The following is a 26249-nucleotide window of genomic DNA, read 5'->3' as shown; positions in this document are numbered from 1 at the left end:
AAATTCTACAGCTAGCCAGGCCCCTGTAGTCGGTGCGGACCAAGGTAGCTTAGCCGCCGTTAGTTACCCCCTGGCAGATCCCGAGCAGCCGGGAAAGCAGGCCGACTGGGTGACTGTGAGGAGGAAGCGTAGTTCTAAACAGAAGCCCCGTGTACACCGCCAACCCGTTCACATTTCTAACCGTTTTTCCCCACTCGGCGACACACTCGCCGAGGATCAAACTCTGGTTATTGGCGACTCTGTTTTGAGAAATGTGAAGTTAGCGACACCAGCAACCATTGTCAATTGTCTTCCGGGGGCCAGAGCAGGCGACATTGAAGGAAATTTGAAACTGCTGGCTAAGGCTAAGCGTAAATTTGGTAAGATTGTAATTCACGTCGGCAGTAATAACACCCGGTTACGCCAATCGGAGGTCACTAAAATTAACATTAAATCGGTGTGTAACTTTGCAAAAACAATGTCGGACTCTGTAGTTTTCTCTGGGCCCCTCCCCAATCAGACCGGGTGTGACATGTTTAGTCACATGTTCTCCTTGAATTGCTGGCTGTCTGAGTGGTGTCCAAAAAATGAGGTGGGCTTCATAGATAATTGGCAAAGCTTCTGGGGAAAACCTGGTCTTGTTAGGAGAGACGGCATCCATCCCACTTTGGATGGAGCAGCTCTCATTTCTAGAAATCTGGACAATTTTCTTAAATCCTCCAAACCGTGACTATCCAGGGTTGGGACCAGGAAGCAGAGTTGTAGTCTTACACACCTCTCTGCAGCTTCTCTCCCCCTGCCATCCCCTCATTACCTCATCCCCGTAGAGACGGTGCCTGCTCCTAGACCACCAATAACCAGCAAAAATCTATTTAAGCATAAAAATTCAAAAAGAAAAAATAATATAGCACCTTCAACTGCACCACAGACTAAAACAGTTAAATGTGGTCTATTAAACATTAGGTCTCTCTCTTCTAAGTCCCTGTTGGTAAATGATATAATAATTGATCAACATATTGATTTATTCTGCCTTACAGAAACCTGGTTACAGCAGGATGAATATGTTAGTTTAAATGAGTCAACACCCCTGAGTCACACTAACTGTCAGAATGCTCGTAGCACGGGCCGGGGCGGAGGATTAGCAGCAATCTTCCATTCCAGCTTATTAATTAATCAAAAACCCAGACAGAGCTTTAATTCATTTGAAAGCTTGTCTCTTAGTCTTGTCCATCCAAATTGGAAGTCCCAAAAACCAGTTTTATTTGTTATTATCTATCGTCCACCTGGTTGTTACTGTGAGTTTCTCTGTGAATTTTCAGACCTTTTGTCTGACTTAGTGCTTAGCTCAGATAAGATAATTATAGTGGGCGATTTTAACATCCACACAGATGCTGAGAATGACAGCCTCAACACTGCATTTAATCTATTATTAGACTCAATTGGCTTTGCTCAAAAAGTAAATGAGTCCACCCACCACTTTAATCATAGCTTAGATCTTGTTCTGACTTATGGTATGGAAATACAAGACTTAACAGTATTCCCTGAAAACTCCCTTCTGTCTGATCATTTCTTAATAACATTTACATTTACTCTGATGGACTACCCAGCAGTGGGGAATAAGTTTCATTACACTAGAAGTCTTTCAGAAAGCGCTGTAACTAGGTTTAAGGATATGATTCCTTCTTTATGTTCTCTAATGCCATATACCAACACAGTGCAGAGTAGCTACCTAAACTCTGTAAGTGAGATAGAGTATCTCGTCAATAGTTTTACATCCTCATTGAAGACAACTTTGGATGCTGTAGCTCCTCTGAAAAAGAGAGCTTTAAATCAGAAGTGCCTGACTCCGTGGTATAACTCACAAACTCGTAGCTTAAAGCAGATAACCCGTAAGTTGGAGAGGAAATGGCGTCTCACTAATTTAGAAGATCTTCACTTAGCCTGGAAAAAGAGTCTGTTGCTCTATAAAAAAGCCCTCCGTAAAGCTAGGACATCTTTCTACTCATCACTAATTGAAGAAAATAAGAACAACCCCAGGTTTCTTTTCAGCACTGTAGCCAGGCTGACAAAGAGTCAGAGCTCTATTGAGCTGAGTATTCCATTAACTTTAACTAGTAATGACTTCATGACTTTCTTTGCTAACAAAATTTTGACTATTAGAGAAAAAATTACTCATAACCATCCCAAAGATGTATCGTTATCTTTGGCTGCTTTCAGTGATGCCGGTATTTGGTTAGACTCTTTCTCTCCGATTGTTCTGTCTGAGTTATTTTCATTAGTTACTTCATCCAAACCATCAACATGTTTATTAGACCCAATTCCTACCAGGCTGCTCAAGGAAGCCCTACCATTATTTAATGCTTCGATCTTAAATATGATCAATCTATCTTTGTTAGTTGGCTATGTACCACAGGTTTTTAAGGTGGCAGTAATTAAACCATTACTTAAAAAGCCATCACTTGACCCAGCTATCTTAGCTAATTATAGGCCAATCTCCAACCTTCCTTTTCTCTCAAAAATTCTTGAAAGGGTAGTTGTAAAACAGCTAACTGATCATCTGCAGAGGAATGGTCTATTTGAAGAGTTTCAGTCAGGTTTTAGAATTCATCATAGTACAGAAACAGCATTAGTGAAGGTTACAAATGTGTTGTGTGGGCCGCTGAAGAGGAGGTACTGCTGGCCCACCATCACCAGAGGGCGCCCTGCCTGGAGTGCGGGCTCCAGGCACCAGAGGGCGCCGCCGCCTCACGGGAGCAGCCTCGGTGACAGCTGTCACCCATCACCTGAGACAGCTGACGGCAATCATCAGTGGGGTATATCAGCAGGACGGCATCTCCACCTCATTGCCGAGATATCATTTCTACCAGAGAGGTAACATATCAAAGCCTACTGAGTACACAGTTTTGACTGAGCTAGTTATTGGTTTACTGTTCCAACGAGAGGTGGAGGTACCTTTCCTGCCGTTCGGAGTTCTGGGTGCAAACGCGCCCCCATCTAACTGTTCTTTTTCCCTCGCCAGCAGTACCAGGTCCGACACGCGGAGGCAGTGGCCACCTGGGAGTTCGGGACTTGGCGGCTCCAGTATTCCCGGGGTCCTGTGGCGGAGGAAGCCGTGTGGTTCCGGTCTTACCTTGGAGAGGCGTCTCCTATCTTCGAGCCTGCCCACACGACACCTTTGTGTATTGACTTTTGTCCATTTCTGTAATTGGTTGTATTCGTTGTGCACATTCACAACAGTAAAGCATTGTTATTTTGACTTACTCCATTGTCCGTTCATTTGCGCCCCCTGTTGTGGGTCCGTGTTCCTACACTTTCCCAACAAAATGATCTTCTTATGGCCTCGGACAGTGGACTCATCTCTGTGCTTGTTCTGTTAGACCTCAGTGCTGCTTTTGATACTGTTGACCATAAAATTTTATTACAGAGATTAGAGCATGCCATAGGTATTAAAGGCACTGCGCTGCGGTGGTTTGAATCATATTTGTCTAATAGATTACAATTTGTTCATGTAAATGGGGAATCTTCTTCACAGACTAAAGTTAATTATGGAGTTCCACAAGGTTCTGTGCTAGGACCAATTTTATTCACTTTATACATGCTTCCCTTAGGTAGTATTATTAGACGGTATTGCTTAAATTTTCATTGTTACGCAGATGATACCCAGCTTTATCTATCCATGAAGCCAGAGGACACACACCAATTAGCTAAACTGCAGGATTGTCTTACAGACATAAAGACATGGATGACCTCTAATTTCCTGCTTTTAAACTCAGATAAAACTGAAGTTATTGTACTCGGCCCCACAAATCTTAGAAACATGGTGTCTAACCAGATCCTTACTCTGGATGGCATTACCCTGACCTCTAGTAATACTGTGAGAAATCTTGGAGTCATTTTTGATCAGGATATGTCATTCAAAGCGCATATTAAACAAATATGTAGGACTGCTTTTTTGCATTTAAGCAATATCTCTAAAATCAGAAAGGTCTTGTCTCAGAGTGATGCTGAAAAACTAATTCATGCATTTATTTCCTCTAGGCTGGACTATTGTAATTCATTATTATCAGGTTGTCCTAAAAGTTCCCTAAAAAGCCTTCAGTTAATTCAAAATGCTGCAGCTAGAGTACTGACGGGGACTAGAAGGAGAGAGCATATCTCACCCATATTGGCCTCTCTTCATTGGCTTCCTGTTAATTCTAGAATAGAATTTAAAATTCTTCTTCTTACTTATAAGGTTTTGAATAATCAGGTCCCATCTTATCTTAGGGACCTCGTAGTACCATATCACCCCAATAGAGCGCTTCGCTCTCAGACTGCAGGCTTACTTGTAGTTCCTAGGGTTTGTAAGAGTAGAATGGGAGGCAGAGCCTTCAGCTTTCAGGCTCCTCTCCTGTGGAACCAGCTCCCAATTCAGATCAGGGAGACAGACACCCTCTCTACTTTTAAGATTAGGCTTAAAACTTTCCTTTTTGCTAAAGCTTATAGTTAGGGCTGGATCAGGTGACCCTGAACCATCCCTTAGTTATGCTGCTATAGACGTAGACTGCTGGGGGGTTCCCATGATGCACTGTTTCTTTCTCTTTTTGCTCTGTATGCACCACTCTGCATTTAATCATTAGTGATCGATCTCTGCTCCCCTCCACAGCATGTCTTTTTCCTGGTTCTCTCCCTCAGCCCCAACCAGTCCCAGCAGAAGACTGCCCCTCCCTGAGCCTGGTTCTGCTGGAGGTTTCTTCCTGTTAAAAGGGAGTTTTTCCTTCCCACTGTAGCCAAGTGCTTGCTCACAGGGGGTCGTTTTGACCGTTGGGGTTTTACATAATTATTGTATGGCCTTGCCTTACAATATAAAGCACCTTGGGGCAACTGTTTGTTGTGATTTGGCGCTATATAAAAAAATTGATTGAATTGATTGATTGATGTAATAAACACTGTATTTACTGGATTTTGTGTCACAGATTTTTGCTCACATCGGACAAAACATCCCTTCCCATCGCAAATTTGTGTACTCATTGCATGTCAAAGATTTCTGACGCAACTCTGTTTGCAAGAAAAAGTCAATCACGTGGAAAATGAAGGACTGTGATGTTAGACTGCATGGTCAGTATGATCACCAGAGAAGAAATATGATCTTTAGTTTGATTTGATTTGACAAACATGACAAACACGTACTGGCAGACATTGCAGGAGAGCGGAAAGACAGGCCTCAAGGTTCAAGCAGGGTCACGGCTGCTGCAGATTTTCTGTTAACTCTTCTGCTGCTCTACAACCGAACACTTCCCACATGAACTGCAGACTACAGTCCTACTATTTAGCAGTGTGTGAAGTTAAAGAAATATATCCACAATCCTTCTTATCCCATTTACAGTGCATCCAGAAAGTATTCGCAGCACTTCACTTTTTCCACATTTTGTTATGTTAAAGCGTTATTCCAAAATGGAGTAAATTATTTTTTCCCTTCAAGATTATCCTCAAAACACCCCATAATGACAAAATTTAAAAAAGTTTTGTTTAAATTTTTGCAAATGTATTAGAAATAAAAAACTAAGAAATCACACGTACATAAGTATTCATACCATTGCACAATACTTTGTTGATACAGCTTTGGAACCAAATACAGCCTCAGGTCTTCTTGAATATGATGCCACAAGCTTGGCGCACCTATCTTTGAGTAGTTATGCCCATTCCTCTTTGCAGCACCTCTCAAGCTCCATCAGGTTGGATGGGGAGTGCTGATGCACAGAGATTTTCAGATCTTTCCAGAGATATTCAATTGGGTTCAGGTCTGGACTCTGGCTGGGCCACTCAAGGACATTCACAGAGTTGTCCTGAAGCCACTCCTTTGATATCTTGGCTGTGTGCTTAGGGTCATTGTCCTGCTGAAAGATGAACCGTCGCTCCAGTCTGAGGTCAAGAGCGCTCTGGAGCAGGTTTTCATCCAGGATGACTCTGTACATTGCTGCATTCATCTTTCCCTCAATCCTTACTAGTCTCCCAGTTCCTGCTGCTGAAAAACATCCCCACAGCACAATGCTGCCACCAACATGCTTTACTGTAGGGATGGTGCCTGGTTTCCTCTAAACATGACACCTGGCATTCATTTCAAAAATTTCAATCTTTGTCTCATCAGACCAGAGAATTTTGTTTTTCACGGTCTGAGAGTCCTTCAGGTGCCTTTTGGCAAACTCCAGGTTGGCTGCCGTGTGCTTTTTACTAAGGACTGGTTTCTGTGTGGCCACTCTACCATACAGGCCTGATTGGTGGATTGCTGTAGACATAGTTGTCCTTCTGGAAGGTTCTCCTCTCTCCACAGAGGAATGCTGGAGCTCTGACAGAGTGACCATTGTGACCTGACTAAGGCCCTTCTCCCCTGATCAAGTTCAAGTTTAGATGAGCGGCCAGCTCTAGGAAGAGTCCTAGTGGATCTGACCTTCTTTCATTTACAGATGATGGAGGTCAAGGTGCTCAGTGGGTCCTTCAAAGCAGAAGAAATGTTTCTGTACCTTTCCCCAGATTTGTGCCTCCAGACAATCTTGTCTCGGAGGTCTACAGACAACTCCTTTGACTTCATGCTTGGTTTGTGCTCTAACATGCACTGTCAACTGTGGGACCTTATATGTAGACAGGTGTGTGCCTTTCCAAAACATGTCCAATCAACTGAATTTACCCCAGGTGGACTCCAATTAAAGTGTAGAAACATCTCAACGAAGATCAGTGGAAACAGGATGCCCCTGTGCACCAGTTTGAGGCTGTGAATACTTCTGTACACTTGATTTGTTTTTTGTTTGTTTTTTATAAATTTGCACGCACACACACAAAAAAAACTTTTTTCACATTGTCATTATGGGGTATCGTGTAGAATTGTGAGGGGAAAATGAATTGCATCCATTTTGGAATAAGGCTGTAACATAACAAAATGTGTAAAAAGTGAAGCATTGTGAAAAAATTTTTGGATGCACTTTATGCTGGTGATTATGCACCTGACAACCACATTTCCCTGTAAACATGGATTGTTTCAATACAGCAGTATTGTTTTTTTCCCTCCTTCCAACACCTTATTTTCTCATACTTTACTGTGGAGTGAAAGGAGCCTTTCTGCTGTTACATTGAAAGCAGCAAGAGAAACTCGCCGACGGTAGAAGGAAAGCTATCAGGGCTAATCTGCTTCAGCTGGTGTGATTTGCACTACATATTTTGAGGTTTCACAGTTTGAAAGCTTCACCCACAATGTAGTGAAAATAATACTTGTTGGCAGATGAATGGCAAGGGAATAGAAATTGAGTACAGCTGCAGAATCATGCAGCTAAACTGCATATTTGTTTTACTTCAGCCAGAAAATGGCAAACTTTACTGTTCTCTGAGTTCTTAACTTGCTCTCAGATTTGCATGAGGGGAAATTGTTGCCCCAGCTTCACATCTGTCACAGCTGTGTGTGTCCATTTCTTGGCATCAGTTCAACATCCTTTTTGTGCCAGGTGAGGCATCAGAGCTAACCACTGTTTCGCCTCGTTCAGAAGACTTTATGGTCAGTGAGTTCTACTACAGATGTGAAGAGTATCTATGGATGTACTTATGCAGCCGTTTGCCAGAAGCACAAACGAGCTGCCTGTTGGCCTGCTCAGCAAAGATTAGCTTTGATGTTTCCTACCCATATCTGCACTAATTAAATATTTGCATTTCATTTAATATGAATGCAGTGTCATGTCCACTCCACAAGGGTAATTGGCATCATTTGGCTATAAGATTACGATGGTGCTTCCTGTTGTTGTAGCGTTGTCGCTTTTTTGGTGTATTAACTCTGCCAGCTGACTCAAGAGGGGCAGAGAGTACGTGAGACTTTGTCAAAAAAAAAAAAAAAATCCTAATTTTGTAGGGAAAAAAAGCTCTTAGCTCCTTCCCAGAGCTAAGAGCAAGGCATAGCTGTCAACCTGACTGCAGAAACGGCAAAGAGGGTGCAGGTTTCTTTGTAATCACCAAGTCCAGCAGGTGATTTCACTGATTAACAGCAGACGGGTCTTTCCTGCTGCTACACATCAGAATTTTGGCTCTCTGTTGGGACTGTTTACACTGAGACTGCTACCTGCTGCTTTGGACTTGAATTAACAGTCTTTTTCAAGACTTTTTTTACTTTTTTACCTTTTTTTTTTTTTTTTTTTTTTTTGTTAACTTTTTTACTGTGCTCCAACGCCTAAAGAAGACCTCTAACGGTCGAAACATCGCGACGGAGCACTTTTATCTGCTAACTTTCATCAGCGTTGCCAAGCTAACTAGCTTGCTAACGCTTTCGTTTTTATTTTTTTATTTTTTTATTTTTTTTTTATTTTATTTTATTTTATTTTTTTTCTCTTTTAGCACTGTTGTCGTGCGTTGCCTGTGCTGCTTCATGGCCTGTTTGGTGCCTTGATTGGGGCACTCCTTCTGCTGAATCACCTTTAAATTATTTACACATTATTCACTTTGTGTGTTTTTAGGAATCCGCTAGATTGCGTAGCTACTAGCTCTTAGCCGATTTAGCATGGCGGCTTCTCCTGTCTCTCCCGCACTTTTCTGCTCTGGGTGTGAAATGTTTAGTTATTCCTCGGCCTCCTTTAGCAGTAACGGTACTTGTAATAAGTGCAGCTTATTCGTAGCTTTGGAGGCCAGGCTGGGCGAATTGGAGACTCGGCTCCGCACCGTGGAAAATTCTACAGCTAGCCAGGCCCCTGTAGTCGGTGCGGACCAAGGTAGCTTAGCTGCCGCTAGTTCCCCCCTGGCAGATCCCGGGCAGTCGGGAAAGCAGGCTGACTGGGTGACTGTGAGGAGGAAGCGTAGCCCTAAACAGAAGCCCCGTGTACACCGTCAACCCGTTCACATCTCTAACCGTTTTTCCCCACTCGACGATACACTCGCCGAGGATCAAACTCTGGTTATTGGCGACTCTGTTTTGAGAAATGTGAAGTTAGCGACACCAGCAACCATTGTCAATTGTCTTCCGGGGGCCAGAGCAGGCGACATCGAAGGACATTTGAAATTGCTGGCTAAGGCTAAGCGTAAATTTGGTAAGATTGTAATTCACGTCGGCAGTAATGACACTCGGTTACGCCAATCGGAGGTCACTAAAATTAACATTAAATCGTGTGTAACTTTGCAAAAACAATGTCGGACTCTGTAGTTTTCTCTGGGCCCCTCCCCAATCAGACCGGGAGTGACATGTTTAGCCGCATGTTCTCCTTGAATTGCTGGCTGTCTGAGTGGTGTCCAAAAAATGAGGTGGGCTTCATTGATAATTGGCAAAGCTTCTGGGGAAAACCTGGTCTTGTTAGGAGAGACGGCATCCATCCCACTTTAGATGGAGCAGTTCTCATTTCTAGAAATCTGGCCAATTTTCTTGGATCCTCCAAACTGTGACTGTCCAGCGTTGGGACCAGGAGGCAGAGCTGTGGTCTTATACACCTCTCTGCAGCTTCTCTCCCCCTGCCATCCCCTCATTACCCCATCCCCGTAGAGACGGTGCCTGCTCCCAGACCACCAATAACCAGTAAAAATCTATTTAAGCATAAAAATTCAAAAAGAAAAAATAATATAGCACCTTCAATTGCACCACAGACTAAAACAGTTAAATGTGGTCTATTAAACATTAGGTCTCTCTCTTCTAAGTCCCTGTTGGTAAATGATATAATAATTGATCAACGTATTGATTTATTCTGCCTAACAGAAACCTGGTTACAGCAGGATGAATATGTTAGTTTAAATGAGTCAACACCCCCGAGTCACACTAACTGTCAGAATGCTCGTAGCACGGGCCGGGGCGGAGGATTAGCAGCAATCTTCCATTCCAGCTTATTAATTAATCAAAAACCTAGACAGAGCTTTAATTCATTTGAAAGCTTGTCTCTTAGTCTTGTCCATCCAAATTGGAAGTCCCAAAAACCCGTTTTATTTGTTATTATCTATCGTCCACCTGGTCGTTACTGTGAGTTTCTCTGTGAATTTTCAGACCTTTTGTCTGACTTAGTGCTTAGCTCAGATAAGATAATTATAGTGGGCGATTTTAATATCCACACAGATGCTGAGAATGACAGCCTCAGCACTGCATTTGGTCTATTATTGGACTCTATCGGCTTTGCTCAAAAAGTAAATGAGTCCACCCACCACTTTAATCATATCTTAGATCTTGTTCTGACTTATGGTATGGGAATAGAAGATTTAACAGTATTCCCTGAAAACTCCCTTCTGTCTGATCATTTTTTAATAACATTTACATTTACCCTGATGGACTACCCTGCAGTGGGGAATAAGTTTCATTACACTAGAAGTCTTTCAGAAAGCGCTGTAACTAGGTTTAAGGATATGATTCCTTTGTTATGTTCTCTAATGTCATATACCAACACAGAGCAGAGTAGCTACCTAAACTCTGTAAGGGAGTTAGAGTATCTCGTCAATAGTTTTACATCCTCTTTGAAGACAACTTTGGATGCTGTAGCTCCTCTGAAAAAGAGAGCTTTAAATCAGAAGTGTCTGACTCCGTGGTATAACTCACAAACTCGTAGCTTAAAGCAGATAACCCGTAAGTTGGAGAGGAAATGGCGTCTCACTAACTTAGAAGATCTTCACTTAGCCTGGAAAAAGAGTTTGTTGCTCTATAAAAAAGACCTCCGTAAAGCTAGGACATCTTTCTACTCATCACTAATTGAAGAAAATAAGAATAACCTCAGGTTTCTTTTCAGCACTGTAGCTAGGCTGACAAAGAGTCAGAGCTCTATTGAGCTGAGTATTCCATTAACTTTAACTAGTAATGACTTCATGACTTTCTTTGCTAACACAATTTTGACTATTAGAGAAAAAATTACTCATAACCATCCCAAAGATGTATCGTTATCTTTGGCTGCTTTCAGTGATGCCGGTATTTGATTAGACTCTTTCTCTCCGGTTGTTCTGTCTGAGTTATTTTCATTGGTTGCTTCGTCCAAACCATCGGCATGTTTATTGGACCCCATTCCTGCCAGGCTGCTCAAGGAAGTCCTACCATTATTTAATGCTTCAATCTTAAATTTGATCAATCTATCTTTGTTAGTTGGTTATGTACCACAGGCCTTTAAGGTGGCAGTAATTAAACCATTACTTAAAAAGCCATCACTTGATCGAGCTATCTTAGCTAATTATAGGCCAATTTCCAACCTTCCTTTTCTCTCGAAGATTCTTGAGAGGGTAGTTGTAAAACAGTTAACTGATCACCTGCAGAGGAATGGTCTATTTGAAGAGTTTCAGTCAGGTTTTAGAATTCATCATAGTACAGAAACAGCATTAGTGAAGGTTACAAATGATCTTCTTATGGCTTCGGACAGTGGACTTATCTCTGTGCTTGTTCTGTTGGACCTCAGTGCTGCTTTTGATACTGTTGACCATAAAATTTTATTACACAGATTAGAGCATGTCATAGGTATTAAAGGCACTGCGCTGCGGTGGTTTGAATCATATTTGTCTAATAGATTACAGTTTGTTCATGTAAATGGGGAATCTTCTTCACAGACTAAAGTTAATTATGGAGTTCCACAAGGTTCTGTGCTAGGACCAATTTTATTCACTTTATACATGCTTCCCTTAGGCAGTATTATTAGACGGTATTGCTTAAATTTTCATTGTTACGCAGATGATACCCAGCTTTATCTATCCATGAAGCCTGAGGATACACACCAATTAGCTAAACTGCAGGATTGTCTTACAGACATAAAGACATGGATGACCTCTAATTTCCTGCTTTTAAACTCAGATAAAACTGAAGTTATTGTACTTGGCCCCACAAATCTTAGAAGCATGGTGTCTAACCAGATCGTTACTCTGGATGGCATTTCCCTGATCTCTAGTAATACTGTGAGAAATCTTGGAGTCATTTTTGATCAGGATATGTCATTCAAAGCGCATATTAAACAAATTTGTAGGACTGCCTTTTTGCATTTACGCAATATCTCTAAAATCAGAAAGGTCTTGTCTCAGAGTGATGCTGAAAAACTAATTCATGCATTTATTTCCTCTAGGCTGGACTATTGTAATTCATTATTATCAGGTTGTCCTAAAAGTTCCCTAAAAAGCCTTCAGTTGGTTCAGAATGCTGCAGCTAGAGTACTGACGGGGACTAGCAGGAGAGAGCATATCTCACCCGTGTTGGCCTCTCTTCATTGGCTTCCTGTTAATTCTAGAATAGAATTTAAAATTCTTCTTCTTACTTATAAGGTTTTGAATAATCAGGTCCCATCTTATCTTAGGGACCTCGTAGTACCATATTACCCCATTAGAGCGCTTCGCTCTCAGACTGCGGGCTTACTTGTAGTTCCTAGGGTTTGTAAGAGTAGAATGGGAGGCAGAGCCTTCAGCTTTCAGGCTCCTCTCCTGTGGAACCAGCTCCCAATTCAGATCAGGGAGACAGATACCCTCTCTACTTTTAAGATTAGGCTTAAAACTTTCCTTTTCGCTAAGGCTTATAGTTAGGGCTGGATCGGGTGACCCTGGACCATCCCTTGGTTATGCTGCTTTAGACGTAGATTGTGGGGGGTTCCCATGATGCACTGTTTCTTTCTCTTTTTGCTCCGTATGCATCACTCTGCATTTAATCATTAGTGATCGATCTCTGCCCCCCTTCACGGCATGTCTTTTTCCTGGTTTTTTCCCTCAGCCCCAACCAGTCTCAGCAGAAGACTGCCCCTCCCTGAGCCTGGTTCTGCTGGAGGTTTCTTCCTGTTAAAAGGGAGTTTTTCCTTCCCACTGTTGCCAAGTGCTTGCTCATAGGGGGTCGTTTTGACCGTTGGGGTTTTTCATAATTATTGTATGGCCTTGCCTTACAATATGGAGCGCCTTGGGGCAACTGTTTGTTGTGATTTGGCGCTATATAAGAAAAAAGTTGATTGATTGATTGATAGGGAAACAGTCCTTGAGCTAGGGAAAATGGATAAAATTTTGGCTGTTATCCAGATCTGCTCTCAGTATGAGATGACATAGTGATCACAAAGCTGAACTTGTGAAGCCAAGCCTTTTTTTTCCCGTATCTTTTTAAGTTTGCAGGGGCTCAAGTAGGTTTTATATGACAAAGTATTGTTATGTGTCGGACGCAGCTCGGAGAACCGACCAGCGTTTGAAGGACCCAGTATGAAATAAGCAGAGCACGGTACAAAGGCTAACTGAATTTAATACATAACAGTGATGTGATACAAAACAACAAAAGAGTGCGCGGTCTGGCGTGGTGGTGATACGGTGCGCTCCCAGCAGCGCTAACGGTCCGGAGCCAGAAGCCGTTCGGACCCAAGGACCCCGCCGACACCCCCCAGGTGGCCGCAACAAACCGAGTCTGTGAAAGAAGGAACCATTATGTGAGTCCACACTCTACACACAGAGAGACCACTCAAAGGTGTACATAAACAGCAAACACTTCCTGGCTTAATTACTAATCAGCTTCCCAACCTGCAGGCATGGAACATCCAGTTCACAAAACTCCACTGCAGTGGAAGCCGATACATGACTAACGTACAGCTCAATATAATAAGGTGTGAGGGACACCACTTTTACTGACTGTATAAACGTTAGTCACAAAATCTAACGTACCTCAGGAAGTGTGCTGACGAGCGTGAGACCTCACCCCCTCCTCTTTCTCAGACCGTGCATCAAACCCTGGACGTTCTCTGCATCCACTGATGATGAGATGGCTCCCGAGACGACGATCTCACCCGTCTGGTCACAAGGTCGAGTATCTGGCAAATACACACTGTATACTCCAGTCTTAAATGCCACCATGTTCCAATCCATATAGATGCACCACAGCTGTGAGTCCTGACGAGCCGCAGGTGATCAGGGTGAGGTCCTGATAACCTCAGCAACACAGCCACTCAGTCCCAAATGCAAGCCACCTGGAAGGAAAACCAAAAGACAGAAACAAAAAGGCAGCCAGGCCCCCCAGCCATACAACAGTACCCCACCCTCACGGGAAGCCTCCCGGCGACCACACAAACCTGGCCCAGGAGAAACACCCCCCTCCAGGGACCATGGCTGGAAACCGCATCTGCATTCGTCTTCCAACAGAATGGTTGATGTCCTCTCCTCTGGCTGCATCCTTGCCTTTGTTTCAGTCAGTCACTTAGCACAGGTGTGGCCAGGAGTTCTTAAACCTGTGCGGTCAGCCTTTATCCAACCATGTGCGGTCATAAGTCATAAAACAAAAAAGACAAACACAAACAACCAAACCACCCCCCCTCCCCAGGGGACCGTCCTATCAAACCCCGGGAAGAGGAGAAAAGAAAAACCCCAAACTTAAGCTTACAAATAAAAGCGCTAAAACACCCCCCCCCCCCCCCCAAACGACATGTAGGGACCAACACCCCCCAGAGGACTTCCCGCCAGCTCCAGGAGTAATAACCACAGCCGAGGTCCCTCTGGGATCCAACGTCACCCACGGGGACTCCCAGCGCCTCCCAGAGGACCACTCGTCAACCCCAGGAGACACCTCCCCTCATGACCAATGGACCCAGCTCCGGCCATCTATGGCTAGATGGACCCACAGCCCTTTCCCCCCCAGAGGACACCACAGTCAAACCCTGAGGGCGGAAACTGGGGGGAAAAACAAGAAGAGAGAAAAAAAAACCATACAAACAAAACAACCCCAACCCCACCCCCTTGGCGCAGTGGAAACTGGAAGCACGTCCAGTGTCACCAACCGTGACTATACCCCAGAAGCCAACCGGGAGGAGTGGAACAGCGGTTATGGCAAACGGCACAAAACGGCGCCACTCCTCCGACTTCTACACCAGCCACTAGCTGCAGGTATATCCCACTGCCCCAAACCTCAGCCACGCCGATGGCAGACGGCCAAAGGCGTGCTGAAGCCGGAGGTGGAACAGGGATCAAAAAACACCCCCCCCCTCCCCCCAGGTGCAGAGGTTACCCGGGAAACGCCCAGTATAACCAAACTGCACCACTCCAGCAACGCCGACACTACGGCTCACCCGGCTGGAGCCAGAGGAGAAGAGAGGGAAGAAAAAGAAATACCCCAAACCCCCCCACCCCTCCCGGGTGCAGAGGCTACCTGGGAAATGCCCAGCACAACCAAACTGCACCCCTCCAGCAACGCCGACACTACGGCTCACCCGGCTGGAGTCAGAGGAGAAGGGAGGGCATAACAAAAACAAACAAAAAAAAAGAGAAAAAAAAACCCAAGTACCACCCCATCACCCCCCAGGGGACCGTCCCATCAAACCCTGGGGAGGTGCAACAAAAAGAAATAAAAAGAAAGACTAACAGACCAACATACAGTTGTTTGGGTCCTTTTTTTTTTTTTTTTTTTTTGACAGAACTGCAGGGTCACGACCCCAGACACTAAATAGTGTAAAACAAAAAATAAAATTGACACAAAAACCAACTAAAAAAACACCCACACAAAATGAACTAACACAAAACAAATCAGTGACGTATACCGTTAAGCTCAAACAAGTCGAACACACCTGTTCTAACTTAAGAGCTTAACGGTAATGTGACTAAGTCACCAAAAGAGGGAGCCAAAGTGCTAACAATGAAAAAAACCCGTTGGTGACAAAAAACAAACGAGCTGCATCTCCGTGCGCAGCTGTGTGCAACACACAACCAAATGTGCTCAACTAAATACGCCGGAGCTGATACAACAGACGCAGTAGTTATCTTTATCCGGGGAAACGGGGCTACAACTGTAACACGGAAGCTCAGCGACCCGTGCCACAGAGCTCCGCCGTGCGCGTGCACCCATTACAGACACACTCTTGCAGCTCCCGTTTAAAAACCTCTTATCCGGTCGGAAGCGTGACGCGAAGCCGTCGCCAGTCACACTCCACCACGACCCACGGATAAGGCACAACACAGGAACACGGCTGCAAGAGAGCACAAATCAGTATTCAGCAATGGGTCTCAAACACGCACCATCCGGGCGGAGAGCACCCCGCAACTGATCCGGATAACTACTGAACGTCTGCTGCCGCCTTCCCGGCGCGTTACCGTCTCTGCTAACCGCTGGGGTCCGTGATGTTTGGCCAGAGACTACTGTTATGTGTCGGACGCAGCTCGGAGAACCGACCAGCGTTTGAAGGACCCAGTATGAAATAGCAGAGCACGGTTACAAGGCTAACTGAATTTAATACATAACAGTGATGTGATACAAAAACAACAAAGAGTGCGTGGTCTGGCATGGTGGTGATACGGTGCGCTCCCAGCAGCGCTAACGGTCCGGAGCCAGAAGCCGTTCGGACCCAAGGACCCCACCGACACCCCCCAGGTGGCCGCAACAAACCGAGTCTGTGAAAGAAGGAACCATTATGTGAGTCCACACTCTACACACAGAGAGACCACTCAAAGGTGTACATAAACAGCAAACACTTCCTGGCTTAATTACTAATCAGCTTCCCAACCTGCAGGCATGGAACATCCAGTTCACAAAACTCCACTGCAGTGGAAGCCGATACATGACTAACGTACAGCTCAATATAATAAGGTGTGAGGGACACACATTTACTGACTGTATAAACGTTAGTCACAAAATCTAACGTACCTCAGGAAGTGTGCTGACGAGCGTGAGACCTCACCCCCTCCTCTTTCACAGACCGTGCATCAAACCCTGGACGTTCTCTGCATCCACTGATGATGAGATGGCTCCCGAGACGACGATCTCACCCGTCTGGTCACAAGGTCGAGTCTCTGGCAAATACACACTGTATACTCCAGTCTTAAATGCCACCATGTTCCAATCCATATAGATGCACCACAGCTGTGAGTCCTGACGAGCCGCAGGTGATCAGGGTGAGGTCCTGATAACCTCAGCAACACAGCCATTCAGTCCCAAATGCAAGCCACCTGGAAGGAAAACCAAAAGACAGAAACAAAAAGGCAGCCAGGCCCCCCAGCCATACAACAAGTATGACTATTATAGTTTGTTTTAACATACAGCGGGTAAAATAAGACATCACCATCTTTCTCCGTAAATATATTTCTAAAGGTGCTATTGACATTAAATTTTCACCAGATGTTAGTAACAACCCAAGTACTCCATAGATGCAAAGAAACCAAAATAAATCAGTACAGAAATTATCTGTAATAAAATGAAATGGCACAGGGAAAAAATATTGAATGTGCTTACTGAAATTTATTTAATACTTTATACAAAAGCCTTTGTTAGTAATGACAGCTCCAAGACATCTCCTGTACGGAGAAACTAGTTGCATGCACTGCTCAGGTGTGATTTTAGCCCATTTATCCACACAAATAAAATACGAGTCTCATAGTCTTCAAATATTAAATGTTCTGTGGACATCTTCCATGAAGTCTGATTTTTAGTCAATTCCACAAATTTTCTATTGGGTTCAAGTCAGGTGATTGGCTGGAACATTCTAGCAGCTTTATTTTCATTCTCTGTACCCAATTGAGATCTTCCTTGTCTGTGTGTTTGGGATCATTGTCTTGCTGAAATGTCAGCTCTCGTTTCATTTTCATCATCCTGGCAGATTTTTATCAAGAATGTCTCAGTACAAGTTTGCCAGTGCTGTACGCTGAAAAACAGCCACACCATGATGTTCCCACCTCCAAACTTCACTGTTGGTGTGGTGTTTTTGGGGTGATGCACAGTGCCATTTATGGTGTGTATTATGGCATCCAAAGAGTTAAATTTTGGCCTCATCTGACCAGACTATATTCTCCCAGTATTTCACGGGCTTGTCTAAATGTTGCGCAGCAAACTTTAAACAAGTTTCAACATGCTTCTTCTTTGTCAGTGGAGTCTTGCATTGTGAGTGTGTATGTAGACCATGGCCGTTGAGTGCATTGCTTTTTTTTTTTTTTTCTTTGAAACAGCTGTATCTGCTAATTCCAGGTCTTTCTGATGCTCTCCACAAGTGTTCCTTGGCTCCTGGACAAGTCTTCTGATGATTATTTTCATTCCTCAGCTGGTCATACCCAGTTTATGGTAAAATGATGTTCTTTCCACTTTCAGATTATGGCCCCTTCTGTGCTCACTGTAACATTCAGAAGTTCAGAAATCCTACTGTAACTGTTTTGCAGTGATAAGTTTGCTAAGATCTTGAGAGAACTCTTTGCTTTTACCCATCATGAGATGTTTCTTGTGTGACACCTTAGTAATGAGACAGCATTTAATAGGCCATCATTTGGGACTTAACCAGCTGATATTAATTAGCACTGCCAAGGGGCAGGATTGCTTTCTAATTACTGGTAGATTAAAGCTGGTGTTTTGGCTTTCCATGCCTTTTTGCACGTCCCTTTCTTCACTATTGAATAATTTTCCCTTTTCACATTATTACACATTAGTTAATTTCTGTACTTATTTGGTTTGATTTCTTTATATATATGGATTACTTTGGTTGTTACTGACATCTGGTGAAAATTTCATGTCAATAGCACCTTTCGAAAGATTTACTGAGAAAAATGGAGATGTGTTTAATAGTTATTTTGCCAGCTGTAGCTAATTGAAAGATCATAAAGAAGGATGACTTTTATGTTTAGATTTGAAAGATTTGCCAGAACCAAAAAGCCTTACTTCAGCGAAGTTAAAGGATGGAAGAAGGCAGGATGGGAAAGTCTTCTGTAGCCTGATGACTTCTTTTTCTTTTTGATGAGAAAAGATAAACCTGAATTCTAATTTAAAAAAAGAAAATACAAGATCAAGCTGTACAATTTCTGCCAAAAGTGAAATGCCAGCCATGATGGTAATTCATTTTAAAGTCTGATCTGATGTGAACAGAGAGCCAGATGTAGGGCAAATAACAGTGGTCTAATATGTTATTTTTGTCAACATGGTGTTCAAGTGGAAGCTACAGCACATGAAGAGAAGGAAGAACTACACAGGCCCTCAGGCCCATTGATGCTGCTTATCCCCAGATGATGTAACATGAAGAGCATGAGAGCTGTTAACCCCCAAAACGTGAATCAGCTGCAAATCGTGAATTATCCACAAACTGTTAATTGCAAAACGTGAATACTGAAAAATTATCTCACAAAACGTGAACGCGGGTGTCACAAAATGTGAATGCGGGTCTCGCAAAACGTGAATATCATTCATGATGTATATATATTTTTTCAGTTTAAGTAGTTTATGGATTTCAGTTTATGGCTCAATTACTGCAGGAAATCTTGATCGCAAACCCTATCACCGCAAAATGTTTATTTTATTTATTTTTTTTGGCAGGGGTCACAACAGCCGGTGAGGTGAGGAGGTGATCCAGGCAGCTGTCGCTTCTGGTGTCAAGCGCCTGGTCCCGCTGGATGTTTTCTCGCTCCGGGGATGGTGTCAGGTGAGGAGTTTGACTGGGTCGGTCCACCTTTCAAACTCACAGAGGACAGAAACCTCCCTCTCCGGTAAATGGCTCAATAATCTTAAGAGAAACATTGTAAAAAAAACAAACAACACTAGTTTCAAACCTCAAGAAGGTAGACAAGGAGCTACAACCTTATTTTTATCCATACGAGCCATCCTCTGAGCTGGAAAAATAGTATTGATCTGAACGAGCAGACGGCGGAAAATGGAAGCCTAGAGACCGTCTACAAAGTGCAAAAACAAGACACCAGAAAAATATTCAATAAATTCAGATGTGGTGTCACCAAATTCACTCCACACATCAATGGGGTCCTACTAGTTATACAACAGCACTCAGTTTGGAAAATCGTGCAAAAAATGGAATGTTAGTGATTTTGTATCATTAAAGTAAATCATAAAATGAGCAATAAAATTCACTAATTCAAAGTGAATTAGTGCAGTCATTAAAAGCAGCAATTATTTTGTGCGTTGTTGTTGTTGGATTTATTTATGTTACAGAAACATATTGTTTGGAGGTATTAAAACTGGCTAAATTATTTGCCATGACATGGGATGTGTATCATAATTTTGAAGCACATCTGAAAAGGGTATGGATTTCTTTTCTTTCTTTTCCTTTCTTTCTTTCTTTTTTTTTATTTGTTTTTGTTTAATAAGTTCCCAAACTTGACTAAGGAGATTGTGTTTTCCTGTTTTCAGTGGTATTTATTTTCTGACTTGTTAGCGGAATCACTCCTTAGTGTTTAGTTGATGTCCAAGCATCATCAGAATGATCAACCTTATCAAGAGGAAGAACCTGTAAAACATTTTTGATGGAATGCAGTCTTTATTTAACACTGTGAATCACTGTGTTTTGGTCTTGGCAGGAGAATGCGCTCGAATGAGTCCCCTTGAAGCTACAGGCACAGCTATTAAACAATGCTCTCTTGTGCATTTTTTGCACGACCTTATGACCCAAATGCCACCAGGTGGGATTGTGAGGCAGGACAAAATGTTATATCTGCAGTCTTGCTTTAAAAAAAAGAAAATAAAATATGGACCTTTAGGGAACCAAACACATATGGTTGTGTTTCTCCTTTCCAAACCAATATTTTCATTTTTAATAAACCAAAAATGGAGCACTTCAGGAGGTAGTGCATTTCAAAATACTGAGACTGGACTGAAAAATCTTGATCCAGCATACGAGTCATCGCTCATTTTTGTTTGCACAGCTGTTAAAAATTAATACAAAGATTTACATGGTGTAACAGTATTTATCAGAATCCCTATGGATTAAATGTGGTTCATAACAATGAAATATTTGGTAAATGCATTCCATATGAAATAACATGCATGTGCAGTAATCACATATAACTACTTTGCTTCCTCCTATGTCTTTTTTTTTTTTTTTTTTTTTTTTTTTTTTTGTTTGTTTGTTTGGTTTTTTTTTATTTCATGCTTGGCATTTTCAAGTTTTGTTTGACCTGACTGAACAGGACACAGGGACAAAGTATAAGACAACACCACTCCTGTCATTGTGCTCAGAAACTCCATAAGCAGAATATGAGATATTTGTACAAGACATAAGAGGTCCAGAGGTTTCATGTGACAAGTATTCTGCAAACTTGTACTGGGGCAGACACAGGGTCATGAGGGCGACTGTCACCTCCGATGTTGTGGAATATTCTGTGACCCTGAGGAGTGTTGCATTACAACCTCAAAATGTGCCCCTTCAAACTCATCCCAGAACAGAGACGTCTTTGAAAGGGACTGCAGAAGGAAAATCTGAAAGTTTAGCCTTCAAGCCTTTCAGAAAAATGTTGCAAAATCTGGAAAAGTACTGTAACCAGCAGGATTATGCATTTTCACAATCATTTATTAGATTCTTTTTAGAAAACTCTGAAAAGTACTTTTTAATTTAATCTCATGACACTAATAAATAGAAGTGTACACGATCTTGGCAGAGATCTTTTTAGCCCTGTCTGTTACTGTGCATAAACCGACTTAAGATCACTCTCCTGCCTCCAAACACATTTTCTTCCACTGCATCTGAGCTTTTATCCGGATAGATGAATGAATGATTTTTTTTTAGAGCCCTCTCTTGCAATGTTAAAGTGACAAAATGGTTCCTTTCCATTTAAAGTGACAGACACAATGATAGGTCCTTTCTTACAGACTTGAAAATCTATGCTTTTTTCACTTCACTATGTATGTTTTGCTGTTTTCTTGTTCTTAATAACAAAGCTGGATACAACAGCATCATTAGTGTTATGATTGAGGAACGGGTTTGACACAGGTGCAGGAGCAGTAAGGCAGACACAGGAGGTAAACACAAACGTTTATTGAATAAGGGGGTACTGCGCAGTAGACCGGACAGACAGGGCAACCGGACTGGAACCAGGGACTGACAGGACAACAGGACCGGAACCAGGAACTGAGGACAGGGACCAGGTGACAGCCAGAAGATTCATACATGTAAACCTATACGGATTGTCCGTAAATTATACAGATTTTTCCGAGTTTCAGAGTCATACGGACATACAAATAAAGTCTTACGGATATTCGAGTTTTCTGTTGTAAATTTATTTTTTACTGTTGTTTTTCTTAACTCCACGGACTTTCGGCCAGCCATCCACCATCTTTGTACTCCTCATAGATGCTGTGTGATGACGTGCGCAATGTGAGCGTCCAATCGAAATTGGTTCACCGTCTCATGGTTTTCCAATATCCAATCGTAGGGCAGAGCAGTCTCAGATGGTGAGGCCAAAGATTGTTAGGAGCAGTGATCTGTTACTCTGTGAGTTCTTGTTTCTGTAAAAATAGAACAGCTGTGTGACACTATATTCACGGGAAATATATTGAGTTTGTACAAAATACCTACAATGTACTTGTAGACATTGATTTTATTGGCAGCAAGCAATTTTACTGTGGAGCAAGAGGATTTAACTGTGGAGGGCTTCCACCATAAAAGAGCCCATGGAGATCCCTGGTGTTAGTATACAAATAATGAATGTTTATGAGTTCAATGGTACGAATATTTCATGAGGTGAAAGCTGGAACATACCATTCAACGAGGCGAAAAGTTGAATGGTATGTTCCAGCTTTCAACGAATGAAATATTTGTACCATTGAAAGAATGTAAAAACATTCATTATTTGTTTTATATAATGGCTAAAATAGTTCCTTGTCATTTTATATTTTATTCATTTCTAAACAACAGAAAAGAGACTTACATTTTGGTGTTCCACTGTGACGTGTAGTCCAGTGATGCTGTGCACTGACTTTGGACTTTCATTAAAAAAAAAAAAGACTTTGTGTAGTTTCTCAGTCCAGCCAGAAATCACATCAGAGTTTCATGTTAGCATCTCTTTATACATCCAGATGGCTTTGGATTTTGTGTGTGTGTGTGCGTGTGTGTGTATAGCAGCGTCAGTTAACTCAATCAAATCATCATGTCACTGTTCCCCGGCGCGCGCGCACACACGCAACCAGCTCGGTCGAGCAGTGGACCTCCTCAGTGCAGCGAAAAAAAAAACGTCACGTCAGAAATGAGTTCAGGTTTTCTTTCTCTTCCTGCTAACAGACAGCACAGTGAATTTGTTTTGTGTGTATGTGTGTGTGTGTGTGTGTGTCTGTATCTTACAAGAATTAGCAGTGTCAGTTAGCTCAAATTCTGACTCATTAGAGTCGTGTCCCCCGCGCATGCGCGCACTCACACACAACCTGGTCGGCGCTTGTGCATGCGTGAACAACAAAAATAAGACTGTATACATCCTCAGTGCAGCAAAAAATAAAATAAAATAAAATAAAAAATCACGTCAGAAATGACTCCAGCTTTTGTTCGCTCTTCCTGCTAACAACCTCGAGGCAGCACAGTGGATTGGTTTTGTGTGTGTGTGCACGAGCATGCGTGCATGTGTATGCATGATCACGTGTGCACTCGTACACGAGGCCGTGCATGTGCGCGTGCATGCGTGAGTGCAATGGTACCAAACGTATGGAACCAAATTTGCACTCTAAATGGAACCAAGCCGCACTCTGAATGCAATGCAACACAAATGGGATGAATTAATCCATGTCATGTGACATACAAAGCACCAATCAAATGACAAGAATCCACTCAGCCGTTATATAATTATTAATATAGGGACAAAACCCCAATTATGTGACACCGCTGTGCGGTTGTGTGTACTGTAATAATACTGATTTTGGTGCGATTTAGGAAGTTATAAGGATTTTGTGTTGATTTAAGAAATACACGGACAGTTATATCTGAACCGGAAAAAACTCGCAGAGGAATAATAAGTCTAAATTAAGCCTGAACACTTAACAGGGAAATCACCATTAATTAAGTCCAGGGACCTGGAAGCTCCACTTATCAAGTGCTCTCTAAGCCTGGAAAACCCCAGGAGAAAAAAAACATGACGAATTACATACTGCGCCTGGAAGCGGCAGTGGAAAATACACGACGAGTTACATACTGTGCCTGGACATGGGAGCCCACAGCGGTGGGGTTACGACAGGACGTACGGAGCACGGAGACTCCAGTCTGGAAAAAACACAGCAGGAAAAGTTTATGAGCTCGGAGGCTCACAGTGGGGAAAAAAAAACTCAGAGCTTCATTCGTGGTGATGGGACGCCAAACAAAGCCAGGACAAAACATAAGATTAAAGTTACCAATGGCATGGCACGGCTGGGCACCCGTGGCAACCCGGTTCCAACCAGGAGGAACGCGGAAGTTCTTCAGGAGGTTGTGAGAAAAGATTCTGGCCCTGAACCAGTGGAATGTCCAAGGTTAAATCAGGAACCGTGATGAGATGAGATGACTAACAGCTGTGAACTCTCACTCAGCGGGAATGCAGATCAGCTGTGAGACACAGCTCTGTCAATTCCATGTGCTGTCTTGACAGATGGGGCGGAGCCCACGTGCAACTTGACAGCAGATGCACCCAGCCACTTCATCCAGCAGCTCCACCTCAGCTTCACCTGAAAACACAGAGAGACAAAACCAGCAGACCAGAGGCAAACCACAACAGCACCCCCCCCCAAGGGAGACCCCTGGGTGACTCACCAGGCCAACCCGGAGACATAAACCCCAGAGGAGGAGGCACAACCAACACAGGGTGGGAGACGAAGACAGGGAGGGAACCATGTGACCCCATGAAGGCCATGTGACGGCACACGGCGGAGAAGTTGCCGTGCGACCCTCCAGGGTCCACGGGGGAGCAGGACCTGAACGACCCTCCAGGGCCCACGACAGAGAAGTTGCTGTGCAACCCTCCAGGGCCTGAGGCGGACACAGGACAGGAACCTCACGACCCTCCAGGGCCCACGACGGAGAACAGGTGCCGTGCGACCCTCCTGGGCCTGAGGCGGAACAAAAACAGGAGCCTCACGACCCTCCAGGGCCCACGATGGAGAACAGGTACCGTGTGACCCTCCTGGGTCTGAGGCAGAACAAAAAAAAAAAACAGGGAGTGAGATTTGGAGGCCAACGAGGTCTGACAGGCAAGGAAGAACTCCCCTAAGGCGCGTAGAGTGGAAACGTGAACAGGAATAAACAACCCCTGGGAAGGTGGAGCTGAACAGGAGCTAGATTAACCCCACTTAGGGGAGGAGGAGTGGAGCCCAATGAGGAGAACAGACAAGACAGAGAGCTGACATGGAATGTAAGGCATGGGAACCTCACAAAGACAGAAAATAAGACTAGGGACCAGACAGACTGAAAAACTTAGAACCTAGGAAACAATAAAGACTGGAGCTAACACCGCAGGAGGAGACCTACATGGGGAACCAACAGGGGTTCGTCTGGGAACCAAGAAACAAAACTAGGACTGGTCTGGAAACCAGCAAACAAAACTAGGACTGGGAACCAGGAGCCGCAAGACTAGGACTGGTCTGGGAACCAGGAGACATGGAACTAGGACTGGTCTGGGACAACCATGACTGGGGCTAGGACAACAATCCCCACCCCCCTACCCCAGAGGACATTCACAATCAACTCTGCAGCAGCTGAAAGAGGAAAATAAACAAACAGGTACTAGGACACCTGCCCCCCCGCGCTACCCCAGAGGACATTCACAATAAACCATGGAGCAGCAGAGGGAGAGGGAAAAAAAACAACAAACTTAGATTCCAGGACAGCTACCCCCGCTACCCCAGAGGACATTCACAATCAAACTCCGGGGCACACTCCCACAACCGTGGAAAACGAGGCCAAGGTCACCAGTGGGGGTAATGCTTCCCAGGGGACATTTACAACCCAACCCCAGGAAGCACCCCCACGACCCAGGCCGACGAGTCCCACGGTCACCTGTGGGAAAGGAGTAAACCGCCCTGAAAAGGAAAACCAGGGAACCAAATTACAAGACAAGACAGGGAACCAAGAAACCAGCATGGGAGCCCAAAACATGACCAGGAACAGGGCTAGGGACCAGATCAGACCAGACTAGGGACAAACTATGAATCAATGGACCAAAGACAAAGGAACCAGGACAGAGTAGGAACTGACTAGAAAAAAAAATATTAGGAAACTAAACACAAGGGACCAAAAACCGAATAGGGATGGACAAGGGACCACAGACGAGAAAAAACAGACTGAAAGACTAAGAACAAACTAAGAACTCAGGACAGCATGACTAAGGATGCAAACCAATACTGCTCCTGCTGGGTCATAGTTTTGGCCAGAATCTTCTGTTATGGTTGAGGACCAGGTTGCGTGTTTGACCCAGGTGCAGGAGCAGTGAGGCAGACACTTGAGGTAAACACAAAAGTTTATTGAATAAGGGGGGACTGCGCAGTAGACGGGACAGACAGGGCAACTGGACTGGAACCAGGAACTGACAGGACAGAGACCAGGGACTGACAGGACAACAGGACCAAAACCAGGAACTCACAGGACAGGGACTGACAGGACAACAGGACCGGTACCAGGAACTGAGGACAAGGACCAGGTGAAGTGAGCCTGTGGAGCTACTGGGGCTTGATGAAC

General features: G+C 43.7%; 1 protein-coding gene across 1 annotated transcript in view; it reads left to right on the top strand.

Annotated features, from left to right (window-relative positions):
- The window catches only part of wscd2 (WSC domain containing 2), a 128352-nt gene that overhangs the window by 57035 nt on the left and 45068 nt on the right, over window positions 1–26249 (top strand). Inside the window, 1 exon segment of the mRNA XM_034170286.1 lies at window positions 19154–19259. The gene's annotated coding sequence lies outside the window, so the exon portion shown is untranslated.

This window comes from Thalassophryne amazonica, chromosome 5, assembly GCF_902500255.1.
Source record: "Thalassophryne amazonica chromosome 5, fThaAma1.1, whole genome shotgun sequence".
Classification (NCBI taxonomy): domain Eukaryota; kingdom Metazoa; phylum Chordata; class Actinopteri; order Batrachoidiformes; family Batrachoididae; genus Thalassophryne; species Thalassophryne amazonica.
This window is presented reverse-complemented; position numbering and strand designations above follow the sequence as displayed.